The 14963-nt window shown below is 45.0% G+C and overlaps 1 protein-coding gene across 2 annotated transcripts in view; it reads left to right on the top strand.

Annotated features, from left to right (window-relative positions):
* CHST8 (carbohydrate sulfotransferase 8) overlaps positions 1-14963 on the top strand; it is a 152749-nt gene that overhangs the window by 31116 nt on the left and 106670 nt on the right. The window contains exon 2 of one of the 2 annotated variants that reach the window (XM_017855046.1): positions 13950-14026. The exons of the other annotated variant lie outside the window; for it this stretch is intronic. The gene's annotated coding sequence lies outside the window, so the exon portion shown is untranslated. The remainder of the gene's footprint in view (positions 1-13949; positions 14027-14963) is intronic. 2 annotated transcript variants of the gene reach the window in all.

The raw sequence follows: 14963 nt of genomic DNA, 5'->3' as shown, positions 1-14963 counted from the left end.
GTGGCTCATGCCTATGATCCCATCACTTCGGGAGGGAGCAAGGCTGGAGGATCACTTGAAGACAGGAGTTCACGACAAGACTGGGCAATATAGTGAGACCCTGTCTCTAAAACAAAAAAATTGTTTTTTTTTTTTTTTTGGAGACGGAGTCTCGCTCTGTCGCCCAAGCTGGAGTGCACTGGCCAGATCTCAGCTCACTGCAAGCTCCGCCTCCCGGGTTCACGCCATTCTCCTGACTCAGCCTCCCGAGTAGCTGGGACTACAGGCGCCCGCCAGGTCGCCCGGCTAGTTTTTTGTATTTTTAGTAGAGACGGGGTTTTGTTAGCCAGTATGGTCTTGATCTCCTGACCTCGTGATCCGCCCGTCTCGGCCTCCCAAAGTGCTGGGATTACAGGCTTGAGCCACCGCGCCCGGCCCACATTCTATTTTTTATTCTCCCAGTGTTTACCTTTATGTTGCTAATACGCACATGTGATTTGATTTAACACAGTATGATTTAAACAAAAATATCTACCTTCCTCCAAAACAACATAATGATCTTGGAACACTTTAATTCTGATCATACTCCCATCCTATATCTTTTGTTGTCTAATTATAGTACCATATTATTTATAAACTCCCCAATTTAAAAAAATAATTATTACTGTTGATTATTTCAACTTACAGCTGTTTACCAATTTCTTTTCTCACTCTTGCTTATTGCATTCTACTCTTTTGTGTGTGTGTGTGTGAGTTCCGTTTTCAGCTGCCTCATATAACCCCTTAGTAGTTCTTTCAGGGAAGGCCTATGTAAACTCTCTTGGACTTTGTTCATTTCAGTATTATTTTTCCCTGCATAGTTGAGCTGGGTATAGAATTCTGGGATGATAGTTATTTTCCTTTAGCTCTCTGAAGCCTTATTCATTGTTTTCTGGTCCCCCCTGTTCCTCAAAGAAGATGAGAGTTAGTGTGTCAGTCCTTTGTGTATAATGTCTTTCTCTCGGGTTATTTTTGTGACTTTTCTCTGTTTCATATTCTTCAGCTTTACTGAGTTATATCTAGGTGTATAGTTTTATTTTTCCTACTTGGAAGTTGAGGCACTTATTCACTCTTAGGACTCATGGCTTTCTTAAGTTCTGCAAATTTTTTTAGTCTCGTCGACCCTGTTCTCAATATTAGCCTTTGAAATGCAAGTCACATGTTTGAAGGACAGTATAGCGTGGTGGTTAAGAACACAGACTCTGGAGATAGTTTCTTGGACTGACTTCTACTCCAACACTTAATAGCTGGGGAAAATTACTTAAATTCTGTTCCTCAGTTTACACATCTACATAATAGAGATGATATTACCAAACTCTTAGATCATTGTGAGAATTAAATGAGTTAATGTATATAAGGTGTTTAAAATGGATCCTGGCACATAGTCAGCTCTATGTAAGCCTTGGTGATTAATGTTGTCTTGAGTGCCCTAGAGACTCTGTACTGCCACTGACACAGTTGCCTAAAAGTCATTAGTGTAAGTGATCCAGAAGGACCCTGCCTTTGTTTTAGTCCCTGGGGATGCATTTCAGCCAGAGTCTATGATTATCAGTTTTATTTTGGACCCTCTCATTCTATTCTCTTCCTTGGAATTCAGATTCATGTTTTTCCATGTTTGCATTCTGGGTGATTATGTTAGATTCACCCCCTGGATCACCGTGTCTCCTAGTTTACCAATCTGTTCTGAAATCCTAGCAATTAGTTTTTAATTTCAATCACTATATTTTTCATCTCTTGGAATTCTATGGAGAGTGTTGAAATCTACATGCTTGTTTCCTGTAGTTTCCTGTTCTTTTATGCCTGTATTATTATTTTTCTCATTTTATAATTTAAAATATAAATGTTAACATAAACAATAGATAAATTAGCATAAATCAGGTTTCTTCCACATCTTGGGGTCTGTTCTTTCTGCTTGTCTGTCAGCTTGTGTTTCCTCATGGCAAATCATTTCCTTTGGTGGATTATAATTTCTGTGCAATATTCTAGGGAAGCAAAAATTATCCAAACTAATTTAAGACTGTTGATTTTTAGCCAATGGTAGCCCTGTGCTTCCCGGGTTGTGGAGGTGTTGCTTCAGAACATTTCAAAATTGTTTCTGCTGGGAGCCCCCATGGATGCGTCAGTTTGGGACCTATTTTTCTTACTATTTCTAGCTCCATATTGGTCATGTAAATTTGAACTCCACAGCCACGGTTCAGGCTTGGGATTCTTTTCATTCTGGGAGGCTTCCCTCTGCCCCAGGATTTTTTGTATTTTCTTTTAGACAGGGGTTGAGTTTTCTAGGCTTCCATTTCAGTGAGGTGTGAGCCCTTCTAGAGCCCTAGCTTTGTGCAATAACTCAGTTCCAGTTCCTCATCTTATGAGGGCCCCGACTGAATCTCCTGTGGGCACCAATGCCCCAGACCCTGACCTCTAGGGTCTGCCATCTGTGTTCAGGACTTCTGGGGCACCTGCTGACAGTTCATTGTTCCGGCTCATGCGTCGGAATATTTCCTTTTCTTAAGCTTAGCTTTGTATCTAATTATTTTTATCAGGTCAGACATGGTGGGTCACTTCTGTAACCCCAGTGCTTTTTGAGGCTGAGGTGGGAGGATCACTTGAGCCCAGGAGTTTGAGACTAGCCTGGACAATGCAGCAAAACCCCTGTCACTGAAAAAATTTAAAAACTGGCCAGGCATGGTAGTGTGCGCCTATAGTCCAAGCTACTTGGGAGGCTGAGGGAGGAGGATTCCTTGACACCGACAGTTCCAGGCTGCAGTGAGCTATGACTGCACCTCTGCTTTCCAGCCTCGGCAACAGAGCAATACCGTATCTTTAAAAAAGAAAAAAAAAAAGATTTTATCTTATATTTTATTCAGCATTGCTATACATTTGGAGTTGAGGGTAGTGATGGTAGGGGCCATGTGAGTCTTACATGTTTTTTTTTTTTTTTTGAGACAGGGTCTGGCTCTGTTGCCCAGGCTAGAATGCAGTGGTATGATCTCAGCTCACTGCAGCCTCCGCCTCCTGGGTACAAGCAATTCTCATGCCTCAGCCTCCTAAGTAGCTAGGACTACAGGTGCTTGTCACCATGCCTGGCTAATTTTTGCATTTTTTGTAGAGACAGGATTTTGCCATGTTGACCAGGCTGGTCTCGAACTCCTAATCTCAAGAGATCCGCCCGCCTCAGCCTCCCAAAGTGCTAGGATTACAGACATGAGCCGCTGCGCCCAGCTGTCCATGTCCTTTTATTCAGGATTTTTGCATCTATAGTGACAAGCAAGATTTAGTCTGTGATTTTATTTTTGTTTCATCTTTGGCAGGTTTTGGTACCAGGGTTATGCGTTATTCATAAAATTAATTAGGAAGTTTTTCTCTTTTCTTTATCCTCTGGAACATTTTAAATAGCTTAGAAAATGTCTGTTCCGTGAAGATTTCAAACTGTCTGAGGACAGTGCCTTTAGGGGTGGGGAGGACTGTTTTCCACGTGTGTTTTCCATTCAGCTTCTCTACTTCTTAAATCAGTTTGTATCATTTTGCTTCCCTAGACTATCATACATTTAATCAAGATTTTAAAATTTATTAGCAGAGAATTCTATTTCGTATTCTTGTATTTTCATAAATTTTTTTGCATCTCTACTTATCTCTCTTTCTCATTAATGTTTTTTTCTCTTTTCCTGGTTAGACTTTCCCAGAGATTCGTTGATTTCTTTGGCCTTTTCTAAGAAACAGCTGTTGAATTTATTTATTCATCCTGCTGTTAAATGTTAAACTCTTTTAAAAATCAGGACTTCCTCCTATTATCTTTAATGACTTGTTAAGGCTTATTTTCTTGTTCTTTTTCTAATTTTTTAAGTTGAACGTCTGTGCAGGTCATGTATTATCTTTCTTCTTTACGAATAAAATATTTAAACTGATGACGCTTCCTCTGAGTACAGTTCTGGCCACATTCCGTAAGTTTTGGTATGAGTAAATTGTCATTAGCATAATTTTTCATAGTCTAAAATTGCTAATTTTATTTCCTCCTTGATACAAGAGAGGTATTCAGGAGGGTACTTTATAGCTTTTTATTTTTTCTTTTGTTATTAATTTCTAGTTAGGTAGTAATGTAGCCCATACATTTTTTAAAAACTACCATATTTTCATAAAATCTAAAATGCTGTTGATTGTAATGGACTCCATTATTTTTTATACCACCAAAGAAGGCGGAAAAAAAAAAACCCATTGCTCATTAAACTGTAACATCCCATCAGTTATAAGAAGCATTCTGGTTTTAGAGATGATGTGAAAAAATAAAGTACATCTTAGAATGTGTGAAATAGGGAGATTATTTGTCCATCAATCTGAGAGCATCCTGCTCAGAGAATGTGATCTGTATTGTAATAGTTCCCTGAAATACATTGTAACTTGGTATTTGCTATGTGGTCAGTTTCATTTTTTTGATTTTTGTTTTGTTGTTTGAGACAGGGCTTTGCTCTGTCACCCAGCAGGCTGGAATGCAGTGGCGCAATTATGGCTCACTGCAGCCTTGAAATCCAGGGCTCAGGTGATCCTCCCACCTCAGCCTCCCAAATAGCTGGGACCACAAATACAAAATTTAACCAGGTGTGGCAGTGTGCACCTGTGATCCCAGCTACTTGGGAAGCCGAGGCAGGAGAATCACTTGAACTAGGGAGGCGGAGGTTGCAGTGAGCCAAGATCACGCCACTACACTCCAGCCTGGGTGACAGAGTGAAATGCTGTCCCCAAAAAACCCATATTTACAGTAGATAGTTAATTAAATTTACTGATAAATTATACCAATGTTCATGTATTTTAAATCTCACTCCTTCTCTGTGAGTTCATTTTTCTTCTTGCCAAAATGTATCCTTTAAAATTCAATTTCAGGGCAAGCCCTCTTAGTTTTGGATGTCTGAAAATGTCTTTATTTTGCCCTCATTCCTGAATAATTGAGTAGGATGACCTTTATTTTCCCGTAGCACTTTATAAAAATATTGTATTACTGCATTGTCTCCTGGGCATCTCTTGATGCCAAAATGTTTACAGCTGTTCTAACTGTTGGTAGGTGTCTCTTTTCTTCCTGTAAACTTTGAGGTTTTTCTCTTTGATATTCTGGAGTTTTACCAAGATTTTGAATTTATTTTTACCCCTTAGCAGTTTGTGTACATTTTTCTGGAACGTTCTCAGCCATTATCCTGTCAATTTGTTACTTTTTCTACCAGAACCCTGTTCTCTTCTTCTAGGACTCCATATTAGATGAATGGGGTGCTTCTTTTTAACAACTGCCTCGGATTCCAGAGTGTGGATTTATTCGTTTAAGCATTTATTATTTTTAATAGTTTGTTTAACTATTCTTCTTCTAATGAAAATTTATACTTTTCTACTAAAACAATGCTGTAGCCAACATTTTATTTCTCTCTTTTGCTAGATTCTGTTTTTATTGCATCATGGTTAGGTAATTACTTCTTTTTTTTCTTTTCTTTTTTTTTGAGACAGAGTCTCCCTTCTGTTGCCCAGGCTGGAGTGCAGTGGCACAGTCTCAACTCACTGCAGCCTCCGCCTCTCAGGTTCAAGCGATTCTCCTGCCTCAGCCTCCCAAGTAGCTGGGATTATAGGCGCACACCACCACGCCTGGCTAATTTTTGTATTTTTAGTAGAGATGGGGTTTCACTGTGTTGGCCAGGCTGATCTCGAACTCCTAACCGCAGGTGTCCACCCCCACTTAGCCTCCCAAAGTGCTAGGATTACAGGTATGAGCCACCGTGACCAGCCAGGTAATGACTTCTGTTGAGATTTTTATCCTGTAGTCCAGTATAAGCCCATTTTGTTAAATAATCTGTAAGTAAACTATATTCTGTTTGCTGAGCACAAAAATGTGAAAGGGAGTGCCAGATTGTATCTGTTGAAGCCTTAATAATCTTAATTTTGTTTGCGCAATTTGTTCATTTGAAAAGTGTTAAGGCCAGGCACAGTGGCTCAAACCTGTAATCCCTTTGGGAGGCCGAGGTGGGAGGACTGCTTGAGCCCAGGAGTTGGAGAGATCTTGTCTCTACAAAAAATAAAAGAAAATAGCCAGGAAAGGTGTCATGTACCTGAAATCCCAGCTACTCAAGAGGCTAAGGTGGGAGGATCACCTGAGCCCATGGAGGTGGAGGCTGCAGTGAGCCATGATCGCACCCCTGCACTCCAGCCTGAGTGACAGAGCAAGACCCTGTTTAAAAATAAAAATAAAGAGTGTTAGAAACTGTATGTGTTGGGATTTATCAAGTCCCCTTCTTTTGCCCTAATCATTTGTTTTGTAGACTTGGAAGCTATGTTGTGAGACGTACAGGTGCCTGTTCATGGCAGTCACTCCACGGGGCTGATCCCTGGCATCCTCCTGAAGCTTTTGGGGATCTCAGAGTCGGGCCCTGGGCTCTGCCAGGCTTCCTGGCCCCTGAGGGGCTGCCCGGCCTTCCTCACATGCTGTCCGTGGTGGCCTGCAGGGCTCCTTGCTGTGTCTGACCAGCTTTCCTCTGTGGATACGGGCCCCACCCCTCACCCCGTTTTCATATCTCTTTGCTCTTTTTGGTGGAAATTGGGGAGGGAAAGCAATTCAACCAATGATGCTAGTTGCCATTTGTACCGTTTCTTAGATCCCCTCTACAGCTGCTTTTTTAGGCATGGAAGTTCTTTTCCTGACGACTCAGCTTAACCTCCTTCCTTAGCTCCAGCCTCATGGTTACTGGAGGTGAATGCTGGCCATTCCTAGGCCGCTCTTGGAAGGAAGGAATGTTTCCAGCCCCCTTGATGCCCTTCATAGGGGGCAGAGAGCTGGGTGGTGCTCGTGAGGTAGATGAGCAGGACTCGTTTCTGGTCATAACCCTGCTGACCAAAACAAGATCTGGTCCAGACAGGATGAAGTGAAGAAACTGGTAGAAACCAGCAGACGGTGACAAAAGCAGTCCCTGGCTGCCCTCATTGCTCATTAGCATAAGACACATTTGCCAGTGCCATGACAGTTTATGAATACCATGGCAATGACCCGGAAGTTGCCGCCCCTTTCACATCGGCAACCCGGAGGTTACGGCCCCTTTCCTGCAAAGTTCTAAATAACCCACCCTTTGATTTGCATTAACCTGCGTCCTTTCAATTTCAGTTTGCATGCAATTAAAAGTGGGTATAAATGCATATAAATATGGTTGCCAACAGCCAATGCCTTGGGTGCACTGCCTGTGAGTTAGCCCTGCTTCACAAGGAGCCATACTGTTCAATAAAAGATTGCTGTCTAACACCACCTGTTTACCTTTAAATTCTTTTCAAGGGTGTGTGAAGCCAAAGACCCTCCCAGGCTAAGCCCCAGTTTTGGGGCCCACCTGTCCTGCATCACTAGCAGCCTGGCCTGTGTGTTTGGTGGCCTGGGGTTGGGGCTTGGGTTCTGGAGGGAGACTTCTTACGCCCCCTCTTGTCTGCAAGGCACAGGGACTTGGTCCACTGGCTGGCTGACTGGTTGACATGCCCAGCACTGGATTGGGTTGAGCCCATGAGTTCAGGAGACCCTGTCTCTACAAAAATAAAGCAAAATAAATGAGCTGGATGTGGTGTTGTGCACCTGTAGTCTCACTTTCCAAAGTGACCTGTGGACAAGGGATCCCCTTTCCTGGGAAGAAGGAGAGCAGGTTACAAATGCTCAGATGTTTATGTGCATTGAGACTGGACTTGGCAACACCTGCACCTTGGAATATTCTGGGCAGTTAAACATCAGTATGTTATCTCATTCAGTTCTCACAACAAAGCCCTGAACTGAGGTTCAGCTCATGTGTGCAACCCAGCGGGATTTTCACCTGAGTCCTCTGTCCCTGGTCCCTTGTGGAGGTCACCTTTATGGAGGTAACTTCTGTAAGTGAAGCTCCCCACCCACAGAGCCCCTCTGTCTTTCCCCAGGGAGGGTCCATGGAGCCCTTTGCACAGTGGGTGGTCCAGCCCCCCATGGCTGGGCCATCAGGAAAGAGATGATGCCCACTGCCTCACCACATTCTGCCCTGTAGGCTGCTCAGTTCCTGCCCCCACCGCATGGGGGACCCTTGCTCCTTTGGCTTCCCCTGAATGGGCAGAGTGGATGGGCAGAGGAGCTGCCTCTCACCTGTTCTTCACCAGCAGCCCAAGAGGTCTTTTTAAAAGGACAATTTCAGCCATGCACAGTGACTCATGCCTTTAATCCCAGCACTTTGGGAGGCTGGGGTGGGCGGATCACTTGAGGCCAGGAGTTCAAGACCACCCTGGGCAACATAGGGAGATTTCATCTCTACAAAAAAGAAAAAAGAAAAAACATAGGCGGGTATGGTGGTGTGTGCCTGTAGTCCAAGTTCCTCAGGAGACTGAGGCAGGAGGATCACTTGAGCCCAGGTGTTTGAGGCTGCAGTGAGATAAGATCATACCACTGCACTCCAGCCTGGACAACAGAGTGAGACTCTGTCTCAAAATAAATAAATAAAAGACAGTTTCTTTTTTTCTCTCTCTTATTTATTTATATATTTTTGAGACAGAGTCTCACTGTGTCACCCAGGCTGGAGTGCAGTGGGATGACCTCAGCTCACTGTAGCCTTGACCTCCTGGGCTCAGGCAGTTCTCTCGAATCAGCCCCCAGTAGCTGGGGCTAAGATGCGTACCACCACGCCTGGCTGCTTTTTGTATTTTTCGTAGAGATGGTGTTTCACTGTGTTGCCTAGGCTGGTCTCAAACTCCTGGACTCAAACGATCTGGCAGTCTTGGCCTCCCAAAGTGCTGAGATTACAGGTGTGAGCCACTGCACCCAGCTTGAAAGGACAATTTCATACATCACCCCCCACCCAGCTACATCCTTGCCTGGAAGTGCCCTCCCCTACCTACTGCTTTTCCACTCTAGGTCTCATCTTTGCTTGTCCTAGCACGGGGGCCTTCCATAGCACAGACCAGGGCAATGCTGTGGTCCCTGGCTCAGGGACTGTCTTTGCTCCACTGGGAATGCTGTGAGGGGGAGCCTGGAGTCCCAGCGGTACCCATTGACCAGTGCATAGTGGGTGCTCAGTGAGGGTTCCTGGAACAGGAACAGGAGGTAAAGGTGGAGGGGCAGGAGGGAGGAGATAGTGAAGGGAGGAGGGGAAGAGGAGGAGAGGAGAAGGTGACGGGGAGGATTGTTCCTGAGCCCAGCTCTGGGTTCTGCCTGTTCCCGAACGCCAACCTTTGCTGCACTGCTCCCAGCGGGTGCCAACTCAGAATGCCTGTTTAAGTCACTCCACAAAGCTCAGCTTCTCAATCTGTTTTATATTTGCAAGGGCCAGATCCACATTCCTTTTTTAAAAGTCAAGCTTCTGAGACAGTCGTTTATATTCACAGTGATTCTCCTTTCAAAGACTTCTTTGCATGGGGCGTATGGAGTCATGGATCTTAGGGACTCTGCCAGGAAAGGCTCAGGGTCACACAAAGACCCCATGATGGTGTCTTTGTTGTAGAGGAAGACCAAGGGACTCTCCTATATACCAGAGTGGAGGTATCTTCAAACGGATGGGATGTGTGGCCGGAGCCCGCCGTCCATCCACTGAAAAGTCACTTTCTGAAGTGGCCCGTGGACAAAGGATCCTTCTTCCTGGGAAGAACAGCTGGTTATGGATGCTTCAGATGTTTATGTGCATGGAGATTGGACTTTGCAGCACCCACACTTTCGAATATTCTGGACGTTAAAAACCATCAGGTGGCTCACACCTATAATCCCGGCACTTTGGTAGGCCAAAGCAGGAGGATCACTTGAGCCCAGGAATTCGAGACGAGCCCAGGCGACATAGCAAGACCCTGTCTCTACAAAAAACTTAAAAATTATTTGGGCCTGGTGACTCGTGCCTGTGGTCCCAGCTACTCAGGGGGCTGAGGTGGGAGCATCACCTGAGCCCAGGAAGTCAAGGCTGGAGTGAGCTGTGATGGCACCACTGCCTCCAGCCTGGACGACATAGTGAGACCCTGTACCCCAAAAATGTTTAAAAGGCACGAGGGACCAGGTGCAGTGGCTCATGCCTGTAATCCCAGCACTTTGGGAGGCAGAGGCAGGCAGATCACTTGAGGTCAGGAGTTCGAGACCATCCTGGCCAACATGGTGACACTCTGTCACTATAAAAATACAAAAATTAGCAGGACATGGTGGCAGGTGCCTGTAATCCCAGCTACTTGGGAGGCTGAGGTAGGAGAATCTCTTGAACTCAGGAGGTGGAGTTTGCAGTGAGCCGAGATCCCGCCACCACACTCCAGCCTGGGTGAGAGAGTGAGACTCCATCTCAAAAATAAATAAATAAATAAATAAATAAATAAATAAAATAAAAAGCATGAGGTAGGTTCATATGCACTGCTGGGAAAGATGTCTGAACAGTGTTATTAAGTGAAAAAAGGCAAACTGTAGCACAATATGTACATATATACACCATTTATGGCTAAAACACACACACACACAAAGCCACACTGTCGGTCCTCTACATATTTGTGAGTTCATATCTAGAAGTCTGAAGGGAATTACGCCAATGATTGCAGTTCAGAGTGGACTGGATTGGGGTGACTTTCAAAGGAATTTTCACTTCCACTGTATTGTTTGAAGTTTTTTCCTGTGAGAACGCATTCCTGTGTAATTTAAAGAGATATATGGATTTAGAATTGGGAGTCTATATGGTTTACCCTGAGCTTCTGGGATTTTCATTTTTTATTTCTTTGAGTGATTATGTTAAGTGGCTTACCCAAAAAAGTTCACTGGACATCTCAAAAGGTTATTTGACAGATGATTTTTTAAAATTATACTGCCATTTTTATGCATGGACTTAAGTATCTCAAGTTGTTTTCTCAAATTGGTTGGGAATATATTTGCTTTTTCTCCCCTTTATCTTGCCCCATCCGGTTACCACCCAGCTTCCGGTTACCACCCAGCTTCCGGTTACCACCCAGCTTCCGGTTACCACCAATCTTGTCTCTGTCTTCATGAGATCCAATTTTACGGTTTCCACATATGAGTGAGAACATACGATATTTATCTTTCTATGCTTGGCTTATTTCACTGGACATAATGGTCTCCAGTTCCATCCATGTTGCTGCAAATAACAAGATTTCATGCTTTTTAATGGCTGAATACTATTCCATTGTATGTATGTACCATATTTTCTTTATTCATTTATCCACTGATGAGCACTTAGGTTGATTCATATCTTGACTATTGTGACTAGTGCCGCAATAAATGTGGGAGTGTAGATATCTTTGTGATACGCTGGTTTCCTTTCTTTTGGATATACACCCAGGAGTGGATCATATGGTAGTTCTATTTTTAGTTTTTTGTGGAATCTCCATACTGTTCTTCATAGTGGCTGTACTAATTTACATCCTCACCAACAGTGTACAACAGTTCCCCTTTCTCCATATCCTTACTAGCATCTGTTATGCCAGACAGACTATTTATAAGTGAATTATATTTGTAGTTTAGGCCAGAGGTCAGCGGACTTTCTCGTAAACGACCACGGAGTAAATATTCTAGGCTTCATGGACCAAAAGGTCACTGTGAAAATCACTCAATTGCTATCATAACGTGAAGGTACCCACAGATGACACAGAACAGGCGTGGCTGTGTTCCAATAAAACTTTATTTCCAGGAACAGGTGGCTGGTGGGTTTGGTCCATGGGCTACAGTTTGCCGAACACTGGTTTAATGGATTGTAAGACACAGATGGGTATGGAAATGGAGGAAGATGGCAAATGGAAATGTGTTGGACATTTAATCAGAATTAGCATGTTGAAAGCATTGTTTGAGTATCTTCAAAATTGACAAAAAAAAAAAAAAGCTTTTCTCAAGTACAATCCTGTAGCCTCTTCCCGCTGGACCAGGGTGAGGCTGGGGCCATAGAACCCAGGAGCAGGGTCCCCCAAGGACCACTTCCTCTGTGACTCCTGATGGGTGGAGGGTGGATGGGATGGGCAGGCCTTCCTCAAGCCTGAGCTTGCATATGGTCCACACTCAGTGGGCATCTGGGAAAGTGATCAGGGCCCCAGTGGCCCACCCAGCTCTGGGCAGGCAGCAGACGAGGTCAGACTGGGGTGGACAAATGATAAAATGACATCGTCAGGTTTGGGAGGGGACAGGTGGCGTCCCTGCAGCTGGAGGCCAAAAGGCAGGCCTCTGGCTCCGGGACGGGGTGTCAGAAACTGCTGTGCCCCACGTAGCTTTCTCGTGGATCATGTCTGTGCAGGTGCCTTGGGGCCTAAGAAAGAAGCAACGTTGGCTGCACAACAGGAAGGTCCCATTAGTGCCCGTCAATGTAGACCACGCTAATTAGTCACTTGGCTGGAGATGGAGCAGTCATATCTGGAACTTAGCCCTTCATGCCCCACAGGACTGTGAAAGTCAGGGGGTACCCATAGGGAAGATGTATTTTCTCCTCTCCTCCATGCCCATGGAAGCCCTCCAGGCTGAGTGTGTGTGTGTGTGTGTGTGTGTGTGTGTGTGTGTGTGTACACGTATGTGGACCCTGCAAATAGATGTGGCAGAGAAACAGTCACTAGCAGATGAGGACTCTGCTGTCTCCTCCTCCCAGCCTCACGGGGAGAATTCTGTCTGCCTCGCATTTCTAGAGTCAGGGTGATGACAAAAAGGAGGCAGAGCTCACGGGTCCAGGAAGAGGGGACGGGGTAACGCAGAGACCAGCAGAGTTACACTGCAGAGAAGAGAAGGGACCAGAAGGTGGGAGGGTCTGGGGAAGGTGGCTGATGGAGCCCAGAGGCTGGACATCAGGGAAGAGAGTGCCGGGAGAGGTTGGAGAGTGGGAGGAGAGGGGTATAGGTGGCATGACCAGTGGAATTCCTCTTGTTATCTTAGTGGGATTTGAAGATAGACTTAATTAGAGAGTGGTGGTTAGGTGGTATTTTTGTTTTTCTTTCTTTCTTTTTTGAGATAGAGTCTTGCTGTGTCACCCAGGCTGGAGTGCAGTGGTGTGATCTCTGCTCACTGCAACATCTGCCTCCCGAGTTCAAGCAATTCTCCCGTCTCAGTCTCCTGCGTAGCTGGGACTACAGGCACACACCACCACACCCGGCTAGTTTTTGTATTTTTAGTAAAGACAGGTTTCATTACGTTGCCCAGGCTGATCTTGAACTCCTGCCTCTGCCTCCCAAAGTGCTAGGATTACAGTTAGGTGGTATTTTTCTGAAAGGGACCCCAGGGATGCCAAAGCCAGCCTGGGGGCCAGCCCCTGTGTGATCACAGGTGTGTGTGTGCATCTAGTACCCATGAGAAGGCACCTAGGTTTGCACATAGTGAGGCTGCAGCCAGCATCACCCCACCTTGAAAAACGGGGTTTGTAGACGGAGGGTGAAGGGCGCATTCATCCCCTTTGCCTGTGTCCTGGCCAGCGGTGGTCAGCCACAAGTGGATATTGCCCAGAGACCCTTTCCTTGGGTCTTGGTTCGGCTGTGGGAAGGGAAGTGGGAGAAATAACGTAGGAGAAAGCCTTCCTGCAGCCCCAAACGGAATTTCCTCCCCTGCTTGAAGTCAGATCCAATTCACACCCTCGCGCAGCCCGACGGCTGGCACTGGTTCTGTTTGATAACATCGCAGCAAACGGCCACCTTGTCTCTATTTTGGTTCTTGCTTTGCCACTTCTCTCTGCACCTTTCAAGAAGTGTTCCTTCCTTCTGGAAGGCTGGGGTGGCAAGCTCCCCCAGCTCCTTCCCATTTTGGTAAATTAAGGAACAAACGGTGCCAAATTGTTCTTGTCTGTTTTGCGAGATGATTCGTAACTGGCTTGTTTTCTTTTCCTCCATTGAGCGAATGCATTAAAACTAAAATTAAATCATTACCCGCAGCACAGACGACACACCCCCTCGTAATTACATCCTCTTAATGGGCATTTGAGAGCCCAGCTCATTTTAATGCTTGTTGGAAAACGTCTCAGACACATTTATTTAATTTTTTTTAGGTTTAAAGGTCAACAAGAATATCTTACCTTAATTTGACAAGTACACAAGAAATAATGCAAGAGTCGTTTATGTTCAGGTAATGCACAAAGAAATCTATAAATCAAGCTGAGGGAATATTAGATGATGCCATATCGGAACCCTCTGCCTTCATTCTCAGAAGAATCGATACCACAAAGAAAGCGCCGAAGACGTAGTGATCTATGCCCTTGTGTCGGGGGAAAAATATCAGCCGTTTTTACAGTCACTTCGTATCCTAAAACAACAGGGCCTGAGGAAAAGAATGAGAGTGGGCCTAACCCCGAATGAATGAGTCAGACAGCACATCTGACACTCGGTTGCGATTGTCTCTGCTGGAGAAAGAATGGTCCCAAGGTCCTTTCATCCCCATGACTCTGCCCCTTCTGCTATGGTATTTATTTGAGAGGCTGCCAGGAATGTTGAGATGGTGTGGAAGGGAATTAACTAAATTGCATCTATGTGATTGTTGCCAGGGGGTGGAGGCTTGTATAGCTTGTGGACCCTGGGTTTTCCATGCCATGCACACTGCCTAATACTCTGCCCTCCTTAGGAGAGCCTTCGTTGGCCTTCATCGTGGAGCTGGGGGAATGTACAACCTCCGCCATATAGGATATTGGGCTTGTCCGGAGATGTCTCAAATGGGAAGAGGTGTCTGGGCTTTGTGAGGGGGGAAAAATAGCCTCTGAGCAATCAGGGTTTGGAAAAATAGTGGAATCATCTTACCACCTATGGCAGAAGTGGTTGTGGAGAGCAGAAGTTCTCCAGGGAGGTGGAGGGGAGGAAGAACAGATCACGTGACCCTCTGGCAAGTATATGAGAATCTCTGGGGAGGGAAAGGAAGATTTGTAAGACTTGAATATTGAATAATTTGAGAGGCTTTTTTTGTGGGGTACTTCAAAATACAAAGTTATATTTTTGTAATCAAATGATAAAATTAAGGCTTTTCATCTTTTTCCTGGTGGGTAGAGCTCTGCAGAATTTTGAATAAAAGAGAG

This window comes from Rhinopithecus bieti, unplaced genomic scaffold (genome assembly GCF_001698545.2).
Source record: "Rhinopithecus bieti isolate Rb0 unplaced genomic scaffold, ASM169854v2 scaffold_39998, whole genome shotgun sequence".
Classification (NCBI taxonomy): Eukaryota; Metazoa; Chordata; class Mammalia; order Primates; family Cercopithecidae; genus Rhinopithecus; species Rhinopithecus bieti.
This window is presented reverse-complemented; position numbering and strand designations above follow the sequence as displayed.